Genomic DNA, 19,712 nt, shown 5'->3' with positions numbered 1-19,712 from the left:
CAAAGAAACATAGAGAAAAGTATCTATTTTCGCTACACCTCTACCATGAGTTCTTATTCCTCCTTCCTTCCTTTTGCCCTACTTTTCTTATTATTGCTTCCAGCTATTAGCTATGTAGGCTATGTCACCAGCTGGTCACTAGCTCAGTAGGGAGTGGGAGCAATAGTTTCTCTCCACTAAACAGCTGGATGATTCAAATCAAATCAAATAAAAGCCTCTCGCAAGATACCAGGTTCTTGGTGCGTTTGAAAACAGCAGAGAACCATCTTTGGTTGAGTAGAGCCCTGAGATTACAAGCAGGACAGCATAACCTAGGTATGGTTGAAAGGTTGCTTAGTGTTCAGTATAAAGGATATCCCATATTTCAGGAACTTTTTCAAATTCCTTTTTACATAGGTGTGCATGGATCAAACTAATATCTCTAGCAGATGGAGGAAAACTACCTGGCATCTCCCTGGCCATTTGGCTCCTTACCAGGTAGGAAGAGGAGAGGCTGCTAGGGAGCTAGATGCTTGTACAGCCCTTAATCCCTGTATGAGGTTTGAAGCTGTATTCTTAGGTGGCTTAGGAATTCTGTAGCGGTCTGATCCTTGGCAGTCCCACTTCCCATCTAATAGTTCACTCAGCCTCTTCCAACAGGGAGCTGGTTTGCTTTGAGGAAGCTAATTGTCTGTCTTGCTTCCCCTAGTCTTTGACCTGTGAGGCCCTGCTCTCTTTCAAAAAGCTCCTCAGTTCAACTTTCTTTAAATCCTTTCTTTAAAACTCTGCTGCCTTCAGGTTGCTTCCATCTGCCCTTGGTGCATGCTGTTCCTTGTTATTTGCCTGCTAACCCCTTGCTACTTTGTTGTTCCACCCACTCTGTTTCTCTGCTTCATCCATCTGTTGGGTCCATCAGTGGGTACCTCTTCCTGATTTGATGTAAACGCTTGGGAAATGGAGAAACTGAAGTGGCAGTCTGGGCTGTCTGGTAATGCAGGCTGGTAGCACAGGAAATTTGGCAGCACCCAGTATTACTGGCATTTAGCAAAGATTAAATTTATCTAGGTGCTGCAGGTCTTATTACTTTACTTGAGAAGGTGAGGAGGAAAACTCCACTTCTAATGATATTCTGTATTTATTAGAGAGATAAAGGCAGAATTGCCTGCATAAAACTTCAGTGAATTTATGTAACTGAAAGAAAAACCTAACCTATTTTTAAGGGAAGCATGTATTTTCAGGGCAGTAACTGCAAGCAGTTGTTTGCATTTGCTTTAACCTTTCCCAGGCACCACTAACAAGTTGGTCAAACTTTTTATGATTGTTTCCAATGCATTGCCTCAGGAGTAGTCACTGGTGTGTGTGGGCACAAGCTCCAGGAGGTTTTGCCAGGTTTCTGCCTTATGTGCCACTTGAATGGAAAAGCTTCCCATGGCAGGAGTTTTGCCTTATTTTGGGTTTATAGGGCTTTTCTATTTCTACATCCCCAATTTTTTGTACAAAGTTTTCATTGTTTCTGTTTAGTTTCTCTGGCAACATACTTCTCTTTCTCTAGAAGCTGTGGTGTATGTAGATGTTTACTTCCCTGCATTTTAGCTTATGTTTTGCTCTCACACAGTTTCCCTGTATAGCATAGCTTTGGTAATGATCTCCATGGCTGGTCTGTTGACCGAATCTTGTTGAAAAATGAAGACTCCCCCTGATACCCAAGGGAAACAATTTTTGATGAAAGTCTTAATTTAAAAAACATTTTCTACTAGCTCTCCTGGCAGGTGCCTGCCCCTCCTCAACTTATTCTGGTGAGTCTGGTTTTTATTTATTTTATTTACTTCTTAACTCTGTTAATCTCAACACAAAATACACTGAGCTCTCTTGCTCTCACCCTAAGTGCTCCCACCTGGATCTGCTTCAGTATTGGTGAACTTTGATGCACATTTTGTCATTGTTTTTTATTTGAAAAATAAAAACATTTTGCAAAAATCTCCTTTATTTTTGTTGACCCACTTTTGTACCACAAACTGCAGTGCAGAGCAGGCGAGAGGCAGGAGACTAGTGGCTGACTGTCCCCCTCTCCTCCCTTGCCTCTGCTATGTTTGGCAAGAAGCTCATTCTTTTCTTGATTGGCCTTAATGCCTGACTGCAAATTCCCACTTGGGGGTTAAATTATTACAAAGCAACCCACTTAAAATCATCAAGGAACTGAATCTAGCAAAGAAGGAAGCAGTCCACTTAGCAGCATTCCACACAGCAGTTCACACTGGTCAACACTGTCGCAAAGTTTAATGTTAGCTTTGGTGTATAAGGCCTAAAAATTAATTACTTGAGTGATTGTCATATCCACCTCTGCATGATCAGGCAGCAGTTGTAGTTGTTCTGACTGAAGGCATCAGAGCTCAGATAACTTGGTGAGGTGCAGCAGTGCAAAACTATTTATCCAGTGATTGTTAAAGTCAGTGCCAACAGCCTTTGATTTAAGCAGGTGATGGACTGAGGTTTAATCAACAAAGTGCTGCTAGGAAGTAGGGCCGTGTGAAACGGCACCGTTCCATTTTGACTTGAGTTTCAAGGTTGTGATGAAAATGCGGTTTTGAATTTCATTTCAATTTGACACAGCTGTTCCATTTTGCTTCATCAAAACAGCAAGGCTGTTTCAACATTTCACCTGTTAGCTATAATGGGGAAGCTCGAAACAGCCTCTTTCATCTGACAGGCAGATCGGGGCTGCGGGCCCCCAATCTGCCCGCTGGATGAGAGAGGGAAGCCAGTGCTGCCTCCTGGGACTGGGGAAGGGAACTGAGTCTGATTTGCTCAATTCCCCTCCCCAGCACTAGATTGGGCTGGAGATGGGACCTATCTCATCCCTAGCCTGATCTAGCGTGGGGGATGGGAACTGAGCAATTCGGCTCTGTTCCTTTCCCCAGCCGGATCCCAGCACTTGGGAAGGGAACTGAGCCTGGGCTCAGTTCCCTTCCCCTGCACTGTGATCAGCTTCCCACAGCTGGGCAGTGGGAGATGGGGAGAGCCAGGGCTGCACTCTTGGCTGCTGCTGGGAGCACAGCTCTGGTTCTCCCCTGTCTCCCACCACCTTGCTGCTGGCTGCTTCGAAACTTGAAACGTTTCAAAACTTTTGAAACGTTTTGACTAGCTTCGTTTTGTTTTGAAGGCCTTTGTTTTGATTTGATTTTGCTGTTTTGAGCTCGAAATGAGTTGAAACAGTCTCAAATCAAAACAGCCAGTGAAATTTCACACAGCCCTACTAGCAATGTGTGCTCAGCCTTGGTTTCTTGATCTGGCCACTCATTTTGATTTATCTATCAGCTGAGTTGTGGGACCTCAATACTAGATTCCTCTTTCCCCCCAGGCTTCTATTTGGAGAGAAAATGTGAGTAGCAATGGGGAGAAGGTCACCATGGCAAATGTTGCTCAAAAGATCTAATTTTAAAAATCAGACTTTTCAGGGGTGTGTACTTACTAGGATAACCCTCTGTCCTGGGAAAACTGGGATAGTCCCGGCTTCTGTAGTCTGCTCCTGGCTGGCTGGTCAAAAGTCCCAGAGCAGAGTCTGATGGGGAGATTCAGCAACATGGTGTGCCAAGCAGACAGCTGGGCAGGCACCGCTGTTCCTGTGCAGGAGCAAGGATGTGCCATGTATGGGGCGGGGAGTGACTCCTGCTCCAGTCCATCTGTCTTGCTTCCACATAACAGCAGTGGTGGCTGCCTGGCCACCTGCCTGGTCCACCATGCTGCTTGAATTAAAGCACTGCAGCTTTCCTGTGCTTCAAAATGGTGGTGGGGGCACCTGAACTAAAGCACATTTGGTGAGCTTTAGTTCAAGCACCCCTGCTGCCATTTTAAAACATGGGGATGTTGATGCATGAGACATGGGAGGCTGCTGGAGCATGGTAATTACACAGGACATGGGGGGGGGCTGCTGGAGCTCCAGCAGACTCAATGCATTGTAATTACAGTGTGTCAGAACAGCCTTTGTGCTTGTGTGCAGGCACTCAAGATTTAGATATGTGCACATGACATTGAAAGAAATGAGTAAATCACTTATCATGGACTATACAATGTACCTATCTAGTTTTTCAGTTGATTTCTTAGAGAAACCAAATTAATTTTTGGTTTGTTCTGCTTTTAAGATCTCTCTTACTTAACTTCATAGAACAAAGCAACCTACTTTCATCTACGTGGACTTGACTTACAACTCATTGAAATCAGTGGCAAAACTCCTGAGCTAAGGGCAGACATTCACAAAGCCTGAGCCTGAATTTATTCAGTCTTTGCAGGTTAATCTAACCTGGCTAGGCTAAATAAGTTTTATAATGGGACAGACAGATCCTAAAAATGCAGGCACGAGCCTGCAGTGGCTCAGGCTACAAGCTGGGGGGTGTTAAAGCAGCCCTCCCTTCTTTCCACAGCACTGAGATGAGTGGGGCATGGTCAGGCTACTGCAGGACACTCTGATTAGCCCAGCAGGGAATTGATAAAGCTGTTGATCAACCCCTAATTCAGTGTTTTAGCACCCCATTAAGAAAACAACAGAGGGACATTACCAGCTTCCTCTTGATTCTGCCTGTTGATTCTACCTGTTGATTCAGCAGGGACCATAGCCAACATGTGGTCTGCTACCTAATACACAGAAACCTCTCTGCAAGGCGGGAGGGGGAGGGGGGGTAGCAGCCTGTACTCTTGCAGGAGCTGCAGCTGGGGAAGAGAGAGGAGGGGCCATCCCTGCTGTGGAACAGAGAGCCCTGCCCAGCCCAGAGAGCATGCTGGGGGAGTCTGATTTATTTAAACCAGCAAGGGGTCTGGGACAGACATTGCATAAATTGGTTTGAGCCAAATCAGTTAAGTCTGATACTCCATTCAACCCGGTCCATAGGCAACTGGTACTTCCTGGGTCTGGGGGAGGGCACCAGATTGCCAGTAGGGGGTGGTCTCCCAGCTGCCGATCACTGACTGAGGGGTCCTTCAGCAGGTCATCACCAAGCCAGCAGTGCTTCCAGCAGGTGCACGGCCAATCTCCCCCTACGCATCACCAATGACCAGGTTTATCTCAAACCAGTTTTAGCCATTTTCAGACTGGTTTATGTGCACTAAACATCTGGTCTGTTACAGGTTTAAACCAGTTTCTGATCACTTAAACCAGTTTATGTGTAATGTCTGTCCCTAGCTCTATTGACTTTAGCACTTTTTGATTTTAGTAGGATCTAATTCAATGAGAGCTTTCGCACTGACTCTCCTATATCTAGGATTTCACCTTGTATGTCAAACTCCCATTGATTTAATTAGGAATTACATATGTTTTCATCAAAGAATAGAATCTGGCCCAGGTTTCCATAGCAAAGCCATAAATGGCATCCAGGTGAGGTTCCAGTCATGTTTTTTGTAGTATCCTTTATTCCATTTCCTCAGGTTTGCTGAAACAGATGGAATTGGATTTTTTTCCCAATTAGTAGGAGCCAAGAATGGCAACTCTTAAATCCCTCTTGAAGTGGTGGAAGGCTACCAAACAAATGATCTGTAAAAGCTAGGGAGAGATTTGATATTGGAGTATAACTACAGTTGGCACATAAATTATTACTTACACCTCGTAATAGGAAAGCCCAACAGAGGCAGTAGAGTGGCTTACATTTGTGCAGTGCCTTCCAGATTTTACTTGTGATATTACTAGGTACTTCATGTTGTCCTTTTTTTCCTAAAGTGATTGTAAAGTTTGGTGCATCTTTTTGAAAACATGAACTGAATTGGGGAAAAAGTCTTTGAAGTCAAGGGCATTACCCACTAAAACTGGGTACCCGTTAAGCAGTTACCAGAGGAACTGGTGCGAGAAGAGAATAAGCTCATCTCCCCTCATTCCCTGCTTCACTGTAGTAACTGAAGGCATGTGGTTGTGCTTCTCAGCTAGGGGCATCTTTTTTTGTATGTGTAGCATCAGGTGACTGCGGTTATACTAGTGGCTTTTTGTGGTGCTTATTTGTTTAGATTAGGGATTGGCAAGCTTTAAAGAATAGTAGACCAAGTTAACATGATTCAACCCTAAAGCAGGATGTCACCTTCAACCTAGCTGCTGCCTCTGATCCAGATGCTGTGGCTACCCTTTTGGTCCCTCTACCACTGCTGCTGATTCCACCTGCCACCAGATCATATCTCTTTGTGAGCTGAATCCAGTTCATGGACTGTGTTGCTAGCCCTTGGTTTTAGATCAATGGGCAAACAATTCCGTAAATATCTTGTATTTGTAAGGATGTATACTTAATAGTCTTTTAATTATACATTTTGCGGGATACAGACAGGAGGCTAAAAGTTGAGTATTGTCACAACATGTTACATTCATGCAAAATAAAGATATCTATCCTGGAAAATTTTATTGTGACAAAACAGCATTCTTATTTTCTAAAGAAAAACATGTAAAATGAGAGGGGAAATTGCATCTTTCTAAGGTAAACTGTTATTTTTGTAAGTAAGGTGTAATGTTGCACTCAAAGACAGTAGTCGCAGGATTCTTGGGATGGGTAGAAGAGCATCACAAGTGCTCAGCTTTGACCTGCATATGCTCTGATTGAAGGAATGGGAGTTTTGCTATTGGTGTTGATGGTAACAATTCAGCTAATGCTGGGCATTTTTTTAAAACCCATTGTAAGCTGTAATAATAAGCAACCCATAACTTTTCAGAATGATGTGTATGCACAAACGTGTTATTTTTAAGAAAAGTTGGAAATCTTATTAAATGATGTGTAAAGAAGGTATTGCAAGAAGTGTTTTCTTATTGAAAAGATTTATTCAAATAATGGATGGTTTTTGAGTTGATTTGCAGACTTCCAGAAAAAAAGCAATTAAAAAAACAAGCAGTTGTTAAAACGTGGCCTTACCTTGAATGTTAAAAGCAGACCCAGTGGCAATTTGAAATTGAATTCTATTCTGGAGGGAATCAGAAAAGCCTTTATGATTTCCCTGTGTTCTGTTGGTAATGTCTGAGAGAGAGACAGAGTAAAACTAATAAAATCTTTACCTGAAAACCATAAACCACTATTTCCTTTTCAATCCCTGTACAAAAGGAATCCTTTTGTTTGCTTGAACTCCTTGTAAGGAGTTTACTGTTAAAATACAATTCTGCTGTGAAAGGCCACTGTAAGAATGACACCATGGGGTTCCCTATCCAGTGCCTTGCTGATTGTGCTTTGCCTGTGAGCTGAAGCCTTTCTGAACAGCCAGTCCTGCAGTCAGTTTGGGACTCGGGGAGGCAAGGCTAGCTCTTTACTCCTTGGCATCATTGCTAGTAATATAGATTTGGCAGGCTCCATTCTGCAGCTTATATAGCTGTTTTAGAATGGATCCATGCCAGACCACAACAGCTGAGCATCTGGCCTTTGTCCAGTCCTAACTATTCAGTCCCTCTCAATGGTAATCCACCCATGAAAAAGCACAAGTATACTTAAGAGCCCTCATTTAAGAACAGGCTGTTCTGTTGATTTTCTTGTTCTGATACACAGTGCACTGTATTTTTGTCTAAGGACTAGCCTGTGGCTGGCCCTGTGAGAATGCAGAAGGACAACAAGCCATAATTCTGTCCTTATGCCATGGCAGTCATACAGTCAGGGAGCATGGCTGCATGCACCCGCCCCGGGTGATAGAGCAAAGATGAGCTTGTGGTCTGACCCCTCTCTTCCCCGCATTGCTCAGTGCTGTAAACCCAGCATGAGACACAGTTCCATGCTGCTTTCTTCCAAATGAAGGCAGAGCTGCTGCTTCATCATGTCATGCCCTTTCCCAGAGCCTGTGGAGGAACTGAGTCTGAATTGGCCAGAATTCCTCTATCTGCTTCTCTTTTCAGCCCTCCCTCTCCCAGAATGTGGCTCGCTGCTTAAAGTTAGCACATGGGATGCATCATAATTGGGATAAGAGCCATATTTTTCCATGTGTTGTACAAGACCAAATGCATTGACTGTGCTCCAGAAACAATAAGACAATGGCAGTAGCAGTACTGTGGATACTCTGCACAAATACCTGGCTCTCCCACTGATATTGCATTACACAGGAGGAATTCCACATTTCCTTTCACTTCATGCCCTCAAAAGCTGCCAGCAGTAGCCTTGGGATCTGCTTCAGCTGGATGCCAGAGTAGCTTGAGTGGTGCAAGGTACCCTCCCATAGGTACAGAGCATGCCACCTTCTCTTTGCTCCACAGACGCATGCAAGGCCTGAGCTCCACATCTGTGCCTTGCACATGCAAGGCCTGAGCTCCACATCTGTGCCACGTCAATCTATCAAACCTCTCTATAAACACTGACTCCCCTATTGGAAATTCATTCTTGAAGTCCTTCGTTCAATCTTTCTGTCCAATGTTTAGTGCCCCACTGTGTAAATAGAGAACTGAAATATTAATTAGATGGATCCTCTGATGTCTCCCTGGTTGTCAATGTGTGAAAGTACAGGCATACCTCGGAGATATTGCGGGTTCGGTTCCAGACCACCGCAATAAAGCAAATATCACAATAAAGCGAGTCACACGAATTTTTTGGTTTCCCAGTGCATATAAAAGTTATGTTTACACTATACTGTAGTCTATTAAGTGTGCAATAGCATTATGTCTAAAAAAACAATGTACATACCTTAATTAAAAAATACTTTATTGCTAAAAAATGCTAACCATCATCTGAGCCTTCAGCAAGTTGTCATCTTTTTGCTGGTGGAGGGTCTTGCCTTAATTTGTAAAAAATGCAATATCTGCGAAGCGCAATAAAGCAAAGCGCAATAAAACAAGGTATGCCTATATATTTAAATATCACTTATTCAGGTTGTAAGTAAAATGTAATTTCATACCAGTTACCAGCCAGGTATATAACTACTGTTCACATTACTTTCTTTGTTATCTATTTACTTTAACAAGTTGACTATTATTATCTTATCAAAGAAAGCAGCATAGTAAGGAAGCTTAATACATTTACTGATTACACTTGTTCTGTGGAGGTCAGACTTGTTAAACTTCCATTGTCTTTCTTTTTTTTTAACTTAAAGTTTATTGAGCCACCTGTATTACACAAGAGGCAAGCATATGGTAGTATGGAGAGAACACTTCATTTCTATGAACCGTATTGGAATAATACAAAGGAGAAAGATAATACTCGTGGGCACATCTATACAAGACATTTACTGCACAGTAGCATGCCCCATGCTAATATGCTACTGTGCAGTGTTATTAGGCTACTGCACAGTAAGTGTCACAGAAAAACCATGCGCTGGCATTACTGCGCAGTAATTGAAGTTACTGCGGATTTAGTTAGTATAGTTCTTAAGTAAGTACTAAACTAAATGCACAGTAACTACTGCACATTAATGAATGTGTAGATGCGCCCTGTGGCAATAATTTTAGTTCTCTGTTGAATGGGGGAGCTTGGTTGTTCTTGACACTGTAACTTAGAGAAAATGATGTAGCCTAACAGATGGGGAAGGAGGAATTCCTGAGCTCTAATCATTTCTGTGAAGTTGAATAAGCCTCTTCAAATTTTTTTTTCTATTTCCTTGGTACATATGTGAGTTTTCAAGTGGAGTTATAACTAGACCAAACTGTAGAAATCAATCTTGGGTTCTTGTTTCCAAGTGATGTTTTCCTTGCTATTCTTTAGAAATAACTAGTCCATTTGGACTTACTGTCTTTTGTTTAAATGTGCTGAGGTTATAAGAATAAGCCCTGTTCTGCTTTTGCTATTGCAAAAGTAGAACAGGGTGTTTTAAGCCTAACAGGGCATGTCTACATGCGCGCTTAATAGCGGTTTTTATGTTGTCATCTACATACGCAACTGCTAAAGTGCAGTCAACACTGTTAAAAATTCAGTCCACACACACAGTGTTACTGCTCAGCAAAGCGTGAACATGTGTGTTACTGTGCAGTAACTAATCGGGCATAAATTTTATACCTGCAATTTATGCCTAATTTGGCTAAGCTGTCATAGTTACTGTACAGTATGGATGTGCACAAAAATACTGCACGGTGCAGTATTCTTCAGTTACTGCTCAGTAGCTTAAATTACTGTGCAGTAAATGTGCATGTGTAGATGTGACCACGGAGAAGGAAACGGGCTGGTAAACGTAAAAAGAAAAAGAACACCCTCCCCCCCCCTCCCCCCCAAGAACAAATCTGTGAGTGAATTGCAGATTCTGAAACCAGAGGTAAGGAAGTGCTGACAGTCAGTTGTGAGGGCCATTGATTTCACTGTTCTTTTTTAACTTTGTTGACATCTGTGCTTTTTTTCCACTGGATGGGTTATCTGTCTCTCCTGCTTTCTTTGACGGTTATTTTTTTCAGCTGTGTCATTTTGGCATATCTCTTCTGCCACCTGTTTTTTCAATTTATGCAATACTAATAGAACATTTTATTCTTCTAAAATCAAAATAGATAAGTTGTTGTTCTGTGGCTTGTCACTTCAACTTCTCTTAAATTAAATTTAGCCGCATTCTCGTCACTTAAAAAGTGAGCCTCTTCCTCTCTTCAGTAAATGTGCTGCTCAACAGCTGTTTATTTTCATTCAACACTAAGCTTTTCAAAAGCACTTTAAGCCTGCTAGGAGCCACTGATATTCATTGTTTATTCATTTACAAGGTTAAGACCTGAGATCTAGAAACATGGTTTTGCATTTTCTGTTGGGATTGACTGGACCTGCTAAGGGTAGAATTAAATAGTTCTGCTTATAGTTCTCTGAATTCTTGAGAGAGAGATGTTTTATGAGCTGGCAAATGTACTACCATTTTCAATTCTAACCTTGTAATTTCTGGGGTCGGAAGGGACCTGAACATATCATCAAGTCCAGCCCCCTGCCCTGGGCAGGAATGAGTGCTGGGATCATAATACCCCAGCCAGATATCTATCCAACCCCCACTTGAAGACCCCCAAGATTGGGGAGAGCACCACTTCCCTTGGGAGCCTATTCCAGAGCCTGGCAGCCCTAACTGTAAAGAAATATGCCTCCTGATATCAAGCCTGAACCTCCTCTCAATCAATTTGTGGCCATTATTCCTTATTCCAGGTGGTGCCCCAGGGGAACAGAGCCTCACTTTTTTTCCACTGGTCCCCTCTGGTGAGTTTATAGATGGGGCGTTTATAACCTTATCAGAGAGTTAATAATAAAACCAAAGTTACTACTTTTCTGTAATAATGACACAAGTATTGCTTATTTAGAAAGAGCGTGGGAATTTCAAGTTTATTCTAGTTTTTATAGCATCTGACCCAGTAGGCTGTTTCCTACCAGAGCTTATGCCTTTCTGAACCAGTTAGTCTCTAAAACAGTGCCACCCTGCCCCATCTATGCAATACTCTGCTTAGGTTATGTTTTATATCCCTGGGAGGGAATTCTAAATGCTTAGAATAGGCATGCCTGTAAGGTGTTTGTTTCTGGAGCTCTGGTTCTTCCCTTATCTTTGGAAGCATTCTGAACTTCCCTTCCATTATTTGTTTCTTTAAAATTTGAACCCCCTCTTCTCAGATGAACTCAGTCTCCTCTGCAAGCCACTTTTTGATCTGGCTTAGACCTCTAGAATACAAATAATGATTCCTATTCCTCATATGGACAAGGTTTATGTTCCTGACCTCATGTTGGATTACCAGTTCCTGGGTTAACTCTTATTCTTAGTATGTAAAAATAATAGTAGGAGTAGTCACCAGGTGGAGGTGTAAGGCTGGCGTGATCTTTTTCTCAGAGTAACAGCAACTTTTGGGGAAAGTCTTTCCCTTGTCTCAGGTTTAGCCTCAGCACTGAGTCTACTTTGTCTGTCTCTATTCACTGGCCAGGGCAAATAACATCAATAAACTAGCTGATGAATTCAATTAACAAAGCACCTGTACAGCTTTTGTTACCTGGGTTCTACAGTCAGCAGGGATCTTGACCTTCAGGCTGGATTAACAGAATCAGAAAAACAGCTAAGAATTTGGGGTTATTATAGAAACGTGTGGAATAACTTCAAATTATCAAGTAAGGTGAAGGCACAATTTACAAGACTTGTGTGCTGTCATCCCTGATTTATGATTCAGAAACATGGACTGCATGTAGTAGGCACATCAAGAAATTGAACAGCTTTCACATGAAATGCCTGTGTAAGATCATGAAAATATAGTGGGAAGACAAATACCAAACACTGAGGTGCTGGAGCATGCAAGAGCAACACATTTAGAAACCACTATCAGGAAGAAGAGGTTGTGAAGGCTTAAGCATGTCAAGAGAATGGGAGGAGACAGTATCTTCAAGAATATTTTGTACAGCAGGGGTAGGCAACCCCTGGCACACATGCTGAGCATGGCATGTGAGGCCATTTTCCTTGGCAAACATTGGGGCTGGGGAGGCAACAGCTGTTTGCAGCCTCCTGGCTGCAGCTGGCCCCAGCTCTGGGTAGCTGCTGCCAGCTGGGAGCCACAACTGCCCGCCGGGGCTGGGAGGGCAGCAGCTGTTTGTAGCCTCCTGGCTGCAGCTGGCCCTGGCTCTGGGTAGCTGCTGATAGCCATGGAGCCTGGGCTGTTCCCATGGAAGCCGTGGTGCAAGCAGCCCGGGTTCCGTGGCTAGCAGCAGTTACCCAAAGCCTGGGCCAGCTGCAAACATCTGCTGCCTCTCCACCCTGGCCCCGGCCCCAGCTGCCTACCAGCCCCAGACCTGGCCCTGGGCTCCAGGGAGGCAGCACATACTGGCAGTGCTCCCTGCTGTGCTGCCCTTGCCACATGGGTCATGAGCAGGGTGGGGGGGCACAGGGGTTTTGGGTAGGGAGCAAGGGGCACAAGCAGGGCATCCTGCTATGTACCCCCTGCTCTCATTTTGTTTTTCTGGCATGTCGGCACTCCGGCACCTTCCAAGGTAGGCATTGTGGCGTTTTTTGGCACTCCAGCCAAAACACGTTGCGTACCCCTGTTGTACAGAAAGATTTGTGATGGTTCTAGAAAGCAGGATCACCCTTTATGGAAGTACCATGACATGTAAAAATGATATGAAGTTGTTCAACATTAATGGAGAAATCTGGGAGGAGTGTGCAGAATCTGTCTGACTTAGAGGGAATATTTGGTACTGGGTACATCACAATATGAAGCTGTTTTGATCCAAAGGATGGAATAAAAGCGAGAAAGGAGAAAGCAGCATGCTGTAAACTTGGACTTTGATTCCAACACATGGATCTGTGAAACTTGTAACAAGCTGTGTCACTCTTGAATTGGGCTTGTCAGCCACAATCAAATTCATCAGGCACCTGACTAGACCTCTTACATACACACCGTGACAGTTGCCTGTCTATATCTATTGTCAAAGTGCAACAGGGGCTGTGACAATGCTTATGTATGCAAAGAAAGCATAAGTTGTAACACAATGTTATTAACATAGCACCTTAAACATTTTTAAAAAGTAGCAGCAGATCTAGATCAATTTGAATATAGAAGGAAAATCCAAAATGTATCTTTTTACATGAAGTTCTTATTCTTTTAGGCCAGTGAGTGTCAACCAGGGTTCAATGACACCCTGAGGTGCTGTGAGATCCTTTTAAGGGTGCAACTGGGTACAAACACCTACATATAATTCACAAAATAAACCCAGAGATTTCAAACAGGGATCTAAAGTGTTTTATAAACATCCTGACCTGTTGGCTAAGTACAGACAGTCAAAAAGCCTAAGGCTGCATTGATTCAATCCTTGTGGGTTCCTGTAAACTGCTTAGATTGAACGGATAAGAAAGTGAACTGATGTTTGCTTTTCAAAAGTGAAAGGCAGCCAGACCCCTGCAGTGGCCCATACCAGGTGCCAGGGGTACTAGAACATGCCTGCCAGCCAATGCAAAGAGCTGGAGATGTGTGATTACCCCAGTCGTGCCCCCTCCTTAGTCTCCAATAGGTCAGTTGTGGAGAAAGTGGGGGCAGGACTTGCCTCTCCCTGCTGTGCCTAGCGGAGGGGGAGAGCTCACAGTGGGGGCATTACTTCTCCCATCCCAACTGGAAGCTGAGTCAATTCCCCTAGCTAAGGGGTGGGGAGGGAAATCTGCCTGGCTTCTTGCTGCTGTGGATGGAAAAGTCCCTCCTGGCAGCTGGGGGCGATCAATTTCTGATCACTTAAACCAGTTTATGTGCAAGTACTGTTCCTAGCTGTTGTGGTCTTTCTTAGTTATTTGCAACAGAAGAATTGATCTTATTATTTTTCCATGGCCAAAAAAACAAGTGAAAGCCAAGAGCTAGCACTTTCTCAGAGGTGCCTTGAGCTTAATGAAGGGTGCCTCAAAGGCTGCTGCTTTAGGCAGAGCTCTTACAATGGGAATTTTTTGTTTTACCATCAGATGTGCCCTTAACTAAAGTGTCATCCTCAAATGTGTTCCTATACATTTAAACCCAGTGGACCCTTAAGTATTTTGACTTAAGCTGAACTACAGTGGTGAACAGAAATGAACAAAGGATGTTTTGCTGTGCAGTAGTCTCTCACTTTTTGAAAGATATGCTCATTTCCTCACTGCCTTACAAAACAGCACTTTATCAGCATCCCTATTAGGATAACACTTGGAAGTTTCATTCAGGGAGTGGGTCCCATTGTGCTAAACACTTGGGTCTCCTATTAAGCATGAATGGGCAAGTTGTTCCTGTACAGAGAAAGGTGACTCCTAGTAGCTGAAGATCCTGAACACAGCAGTGATTACCCTACATAGTGAATGGGGAAGGCCATGGAAAAGCTCAAGCAAAAAATGGGTAGGTGCCTATTATTTGAAGTTTTTACAGGTATTATGCTACTGTAGAATTAGTCAGTGACTCTTGTAGACCTCTGAGTGAAATGAAAATACAGGCTAGGGAATCTTTCATTTTCCCATGGGATCACTGATAACCGCAACAAAAAGAAAAGACACCCCAAGGTTAAATAAATAGTTTGAGGAAATTTGGGAAACATTAACCTTAGAAAATGTCATTGATTTAACGAATGCCATAGCAACACAAAAGACTTCCAGTCAATCTCCCCAAACAGTTAAACCCAGTTACAGATGCTTAAAAATAAGTTACAGGGAATTGTTGCTTTTTCATTTAAAATGCATGCGAGTGTGTATAGATACTTTTTGTATGAGCATATAATATAGAGGGCTGTCTATTAATAAATCACTATAAACAAACCCCTTATTTCCCTGAAGACTGGTGGAGGGATATGCTTTTCAATCTTGCTAGATGAATGGAGCTGAGCTGTGATAGTGAAGGATTGCCAGTCTCCCACATAGTGCCACCTGCTGTTATCTCCTTCCTGTTTATAGAAGAGGGGTCCAGCTCAAGAACCCCTGGTCTCCTGTGTGGTAGCATGCCACACCTAGCTTAGCTAGGACATGCTATCTGCTCCAGAGAACAGGCTGGCTCTGCCCCTCTCCTCCCTAGCCAGAGCTCCAGGGGAGACTGAAGGCACAGCAGGGTCTGCCTGGTTTTCTGCGATGCTCAAGCAAGGATTCTCCCCTCTCTCCTCCCTCCCATCTCCCATGGCACAGACCCCAGCCCCATGGATTCTAGGCATGTGATATGGTAGCTAATGCTGAGAGGTGTCTGTGTATAGTTGGTCCAATAAAAGATACAACCTGAAAAAAATCCTGGATTTTCATGCAATTTCTTGCACAGCTACGTCATTCTAACACTACAATAATATTCCTTTAGTATTTCAAGTGACTAATAACCCCTAGTTAAATGTAAAACTGTAAGTGAAGGCAATGAATATTTTCTCCTGTTGAAGAATGTTATTCTTGGAATTTGTTTCTTTTTAAATGCTTTGTTGCAGTTTGAATGTGAGGAGGTATTTGAATTTAAACAACTACTCTATGGGAAGGGTTAGGAGGAACATGTGTTGAAAATCTATCCTATTGATTACATTTTAAAAATTTTATATTGATTAAGATTTTATCTGGATTTTAAAAATAGTTTAAGAATTAATCTTACAAACAGATACATTCATGTGACTACAGTTTGATTTTTACAGTAATGTTAAAGTCAGTCATCTGTAACTTTGCAGAACAGTAATGGCTTGTAAAGGTTCACATTCTCTTTCACTGAGTTTCCTTGGCATAGAGATGCACTTCCTTTTTATAAGCAGGAAATGGTCTATTTTAGATCATTTGTGTTTGTTCAGCACTCTATAATGATCCCTCAGCTGCTAGTACCCCATACAAATAGCAATATTATGAAAAGTAGTTTTAGGATTGAGAATAGAAAAGTTTTCTGTTTCTGTTTTTGTGCTGATGAGCCAAAGAGAGGAGATCCGGAAATAAAACTTCATTTTGGTGAACTTGCAATGAGATATTTGCAGAGCAAAGCCTTTCTGAGGAAGGCCCAGTCCCTAAGGCCTTCACAGAGCATCCTTAAAAAGATGATTAAAAAAAAATGCCAGTTCCACTCAAATTTTATATATGGTTTATTTTAAGAGTAATTCCAGTATGCAGAATAATTTTGTTATTTTTGCTGGGCCAGAAACGTGCAAGTTGCTGGCTGGTTTTGAACTTAGCTGTGAGATTTAAGCTTAATTTCTTGCTGAGAAAGATAATGGGTGACGATTGGCTTTTCTCACAGGCAAAATCTGAATCATTCGCCTTCATTTCAATAGATATTTATTCTTTGCTGCTAGAGGTGACCCAAGATTTGGAGTTCTTACTTTGCAAGACTACAGCAGGTACTAAAAATGCTCTTGCTGGTCCCCTGTGACACTTACACAAATTTGTAATGCATTTTTCTGTTTTTGAAGGTGGTCCCTGACTTTTATTAAACTACTCATCGCTCTAAAGGTTCTGGCTTCGTAAACAAATGCAGCTTCATGTCATTACTAGACAAAACCTGCCAATACTTGAAAATGACCAGCTGTTGCTCTGTTTCAAGTGTCTTCCAACAACAGGTAGTGCAGTAACAGTACAGTTAATATACAGAAAACTCTGTTTTGCTGGACATATATAGCTTGTTACTGGAACAGCAGTTTGTTACTGGAATATTTGGACAATGTTTTCCTTTCCGTGTCCTTGTTGTGACAAGGTGTTTAGCAGAATTCACAGATTCATTGGAATCTGGCAGGGCTGTGCTATGAGCTCTTTTGCTGTGGCCTCAAACTTGCAACCTGTAGGCTATCAACTATGCACCTTTAGCACCTGTGCCACTCAAGCCCCTGGACAATATTTTGATGATGTACTGTGTTCTCAAATAATTGTGTTGTTAAATTACCAAAGGCTTGATCCTACATAAGAATAGGTTTTCATGGTTGAGCCTTAATTTTGTAGATACATTTTTATGGCTCAGCCTGAGCACTATTTGCCCATAAATGGTTCTTTCAAAAGTGCAACCTGGCTTTTGCATTTTTGTCCTCTCATTTGACTACAATTATAATTACAACTAGTTGTTCATTCTTTGATGCAAGCCAGGCACATGCAGATCCTCTAATATTCCCCTGCTGTCTGTTTTACAGGTGCAAACTTAGAAATGAAAATTTGACAAATGAGAACTGTTGCAGCAAGGAAAGGGAGTTAGGGTCTTGACCTGGCTGCAGATTAAGGCCCGTTTAGCATGGATTTCCACTTGGAGTTCTCTCTTGCACACCTCCTTTTAGATGTCCAGCTTTTGATTTAAGCCATTCCCCCACCATTTTCTTCCTGATAATTATGGACAGTGCAGCCATGTCTAAATCTTGCAGATTCCTTCTTCATAGCATCTCAATGTGTTATGGCCTTTCCTAGCCATCTACACTGCTACCACTTTTGTCCAGGTACTCTTTTAAGCTGTTCACAACTTATCTTCATGCTGCCCATCATCTTTCATTTGCTCTTGAAATGCAAACTTTAGACTAGGTTGGCCAATGCTGCCAGCCTTCCTCACCCACTTGTTACATTTTCAATTCTGAGCTTTCTCTTGGGCTACTCTCTGTGCAAGGGAAGAGGTCCTTAATTAACACGTCAAAGCTACAGCACTGTTTTCTTTTAAGTCTTCCATTAAAGCTCGCTCTTTCTTTCAAACTTGCAAAAATATGTGATAGTGGCTAGGCTGCTGGCATGACAAAACCATTGCTTATTGCAACGATGATGTTTATTTCTTTTTTCGCTTCCCCCATTTGTGTGTATACAATTGTGGTTTCTTGTCTTAGGCTGAGAGTTCTGCATGGCACAGAATGTCAGGGTGTTTTAGGTCTGTATTTTGTACAGTATCTGTCACAACAGAATATGCTCTGTGATGAGACCTTCTAAGTGCTACAGGTAATATGAATAATAATTGTATACAGCATGATATATGAAACAACAGATACTGGGCAAATTTAGTCTTTGCTCAGTATCAAGAGTCGCAAGTGCATCTTGTAATGTCGTGAGGCTGTGTGAGTGTATACAGCCTTCAGGCACACTTGTTCTTGTGTGTAGGACATGTGGAAATGGTATGGGGGTTTTATGCAAGGAAGAGAGACTTGCACTGTATAAAGCAGCATATTTAGGTAGGAGATGCTTCTTTCTCTGGGCCTAGGCCTGGGCCAGAAAAATGACTTCTTGCATTGATCCAGAGAAACTGAAATGGTGATATTTATTGTATCTCATCTAGTCTGCACAAGAGAAGACTGAGGGGGAATTCGATAGTTGCCTTTAACTACCTGAAGGAGGTTCCAAAGAGGATGGAACTGGACTGTTCTTAGTGGTGGCAGATGACAGAACAAGCAGCAATGGTCTCAAGTTGCAGCAAGGGAGGTTTACATTGGATATTAGGAAAAAACTTTCTCACTAGTAGGGTGGTGAAGCACTGGAATGGGTTACCTAGAGACGTATTGAAATCTCCATCCTTAGACGTTTTTAAGGTCTGGCTTGACACAGCCCTCGCTGTAATGATCTAGTTGGGGATAGTCCTACTTTGAGCAGGGGTTTGGACTAGATGACCCCCTGAGGTCCCTTCCTACCCTAATTTTCTGTGATTTTCCTACCAACCCCTAGGTGTTTCTGGAGTAGGAAAGCACAGTCTAGTGTGTCACATCTGGTTCCAGATGGACCTAAGGCAGGCTCAAGAAGGGCCTGAATCAATATGTAGGTCCTCTGCAAATAGGTCATCAAATCACCTGCCATCTTCTTGTTCATTCCAAAAGCAACATACCTGAGGGCAGCCACATGTATGGAGACTGCAACCATCATCTGACCATCTCTATATCTCATGTTTCCAAGTGGCAGGCATTGATGTAAATGCCACAGATACTTTTAGTTTGCTGGCATCTCTTCTGTGTTTGTCTCATTGTGCTCCACTGGACGTTATGCAGAAGGCGAGATGTACTTTGTGCTTTCCTGTGATTGTTTCTTTATCATGTGCAGAATTCAAACATTTCCCTGTTGTACAGACTACAGAAAAGTGATTATCCACTTATGCTGCATTGGACTGATGCATGGTAGAATGCTCCCTTGCTCTCTTTGATTTCTGGTATAGTATCCTAAATTGCTGTTCATCTAAGATCAACTTTAGGAATTGAACAAAGCCCTACAGTAGAATCATTGCTTTCAGCCAGAAATTTAATGAAGCTTCCCATTGGTGTACTCTCAGTGCATTGTAGGTTTACAGAAGTTTCTTATGTTGTTGCTAGTATTTCATGGCAGGTTTCTTAAAGTTTGCAACATTTATAAATGTTTTCCAGTGTTTGTCAAACATCTTTGCTAGTGAAATGGTAGTTTGACCAGAGGCAAGAATCTTAATAGATTTGAGCAGGAAGCATTGATCTTGGATTTCTTGGCAATGTTATCTTAGACATTAACTGACTTGAATAACA

At 42.4% G+C, this 19,712-nt stretch overlaps 1 protein-coding gene across 3 annotated transcripts in view; it reads left to right on the top strand.

The window, feature by feature from the left end:
- Window positions 1-19,712, top strand: part of LOC109288223 (beta-galactoside alpha-2,6-sialyltransferase 1-like) — a 148,327-nt gene that overhangs the window by 60,669 nt on the left and 67,946 nt on the right. Inside the window, exon 1 of one of the 3 annotated variants that reach the window (XM_019503684.1) lies at window positions 16,698-16,835. The exons of the other annotated variants lie outside the window; for them this stretch is intronic. The gene's annotated coding sequence lies outside the window, so the exon portion shown is untranslated. Of the gene's footprint in view, window positions 1-16,697; window positions 16,836-19,712 lie in introns of those variants that run through there. 3 annotated transcript variants of the gene reach the window in all.

The sequence above is a fragment of the Gavialis gangeticus genome, unplaced genomic scaffold (assembly GCF_001723915.1).
Source record: "Gavialis gangeticus isolate Ggan-Ray unplaced genomic scaffold, GavGan_comp1, whole genome shotgun sequence".
In the NCBI taxonomy this organism is placed as follows: domain Eukaryota; kingdom Metazoa; phylum Chordata; order Crocodylia; family Gavialidae; genus Gavialis; species Gavialis gangeticus.
The sequence above is the reverse complement of the archived record's forward strand: the minus strand, read 5'-3'. Positions and strand labels throughout refer to the sequence as shown.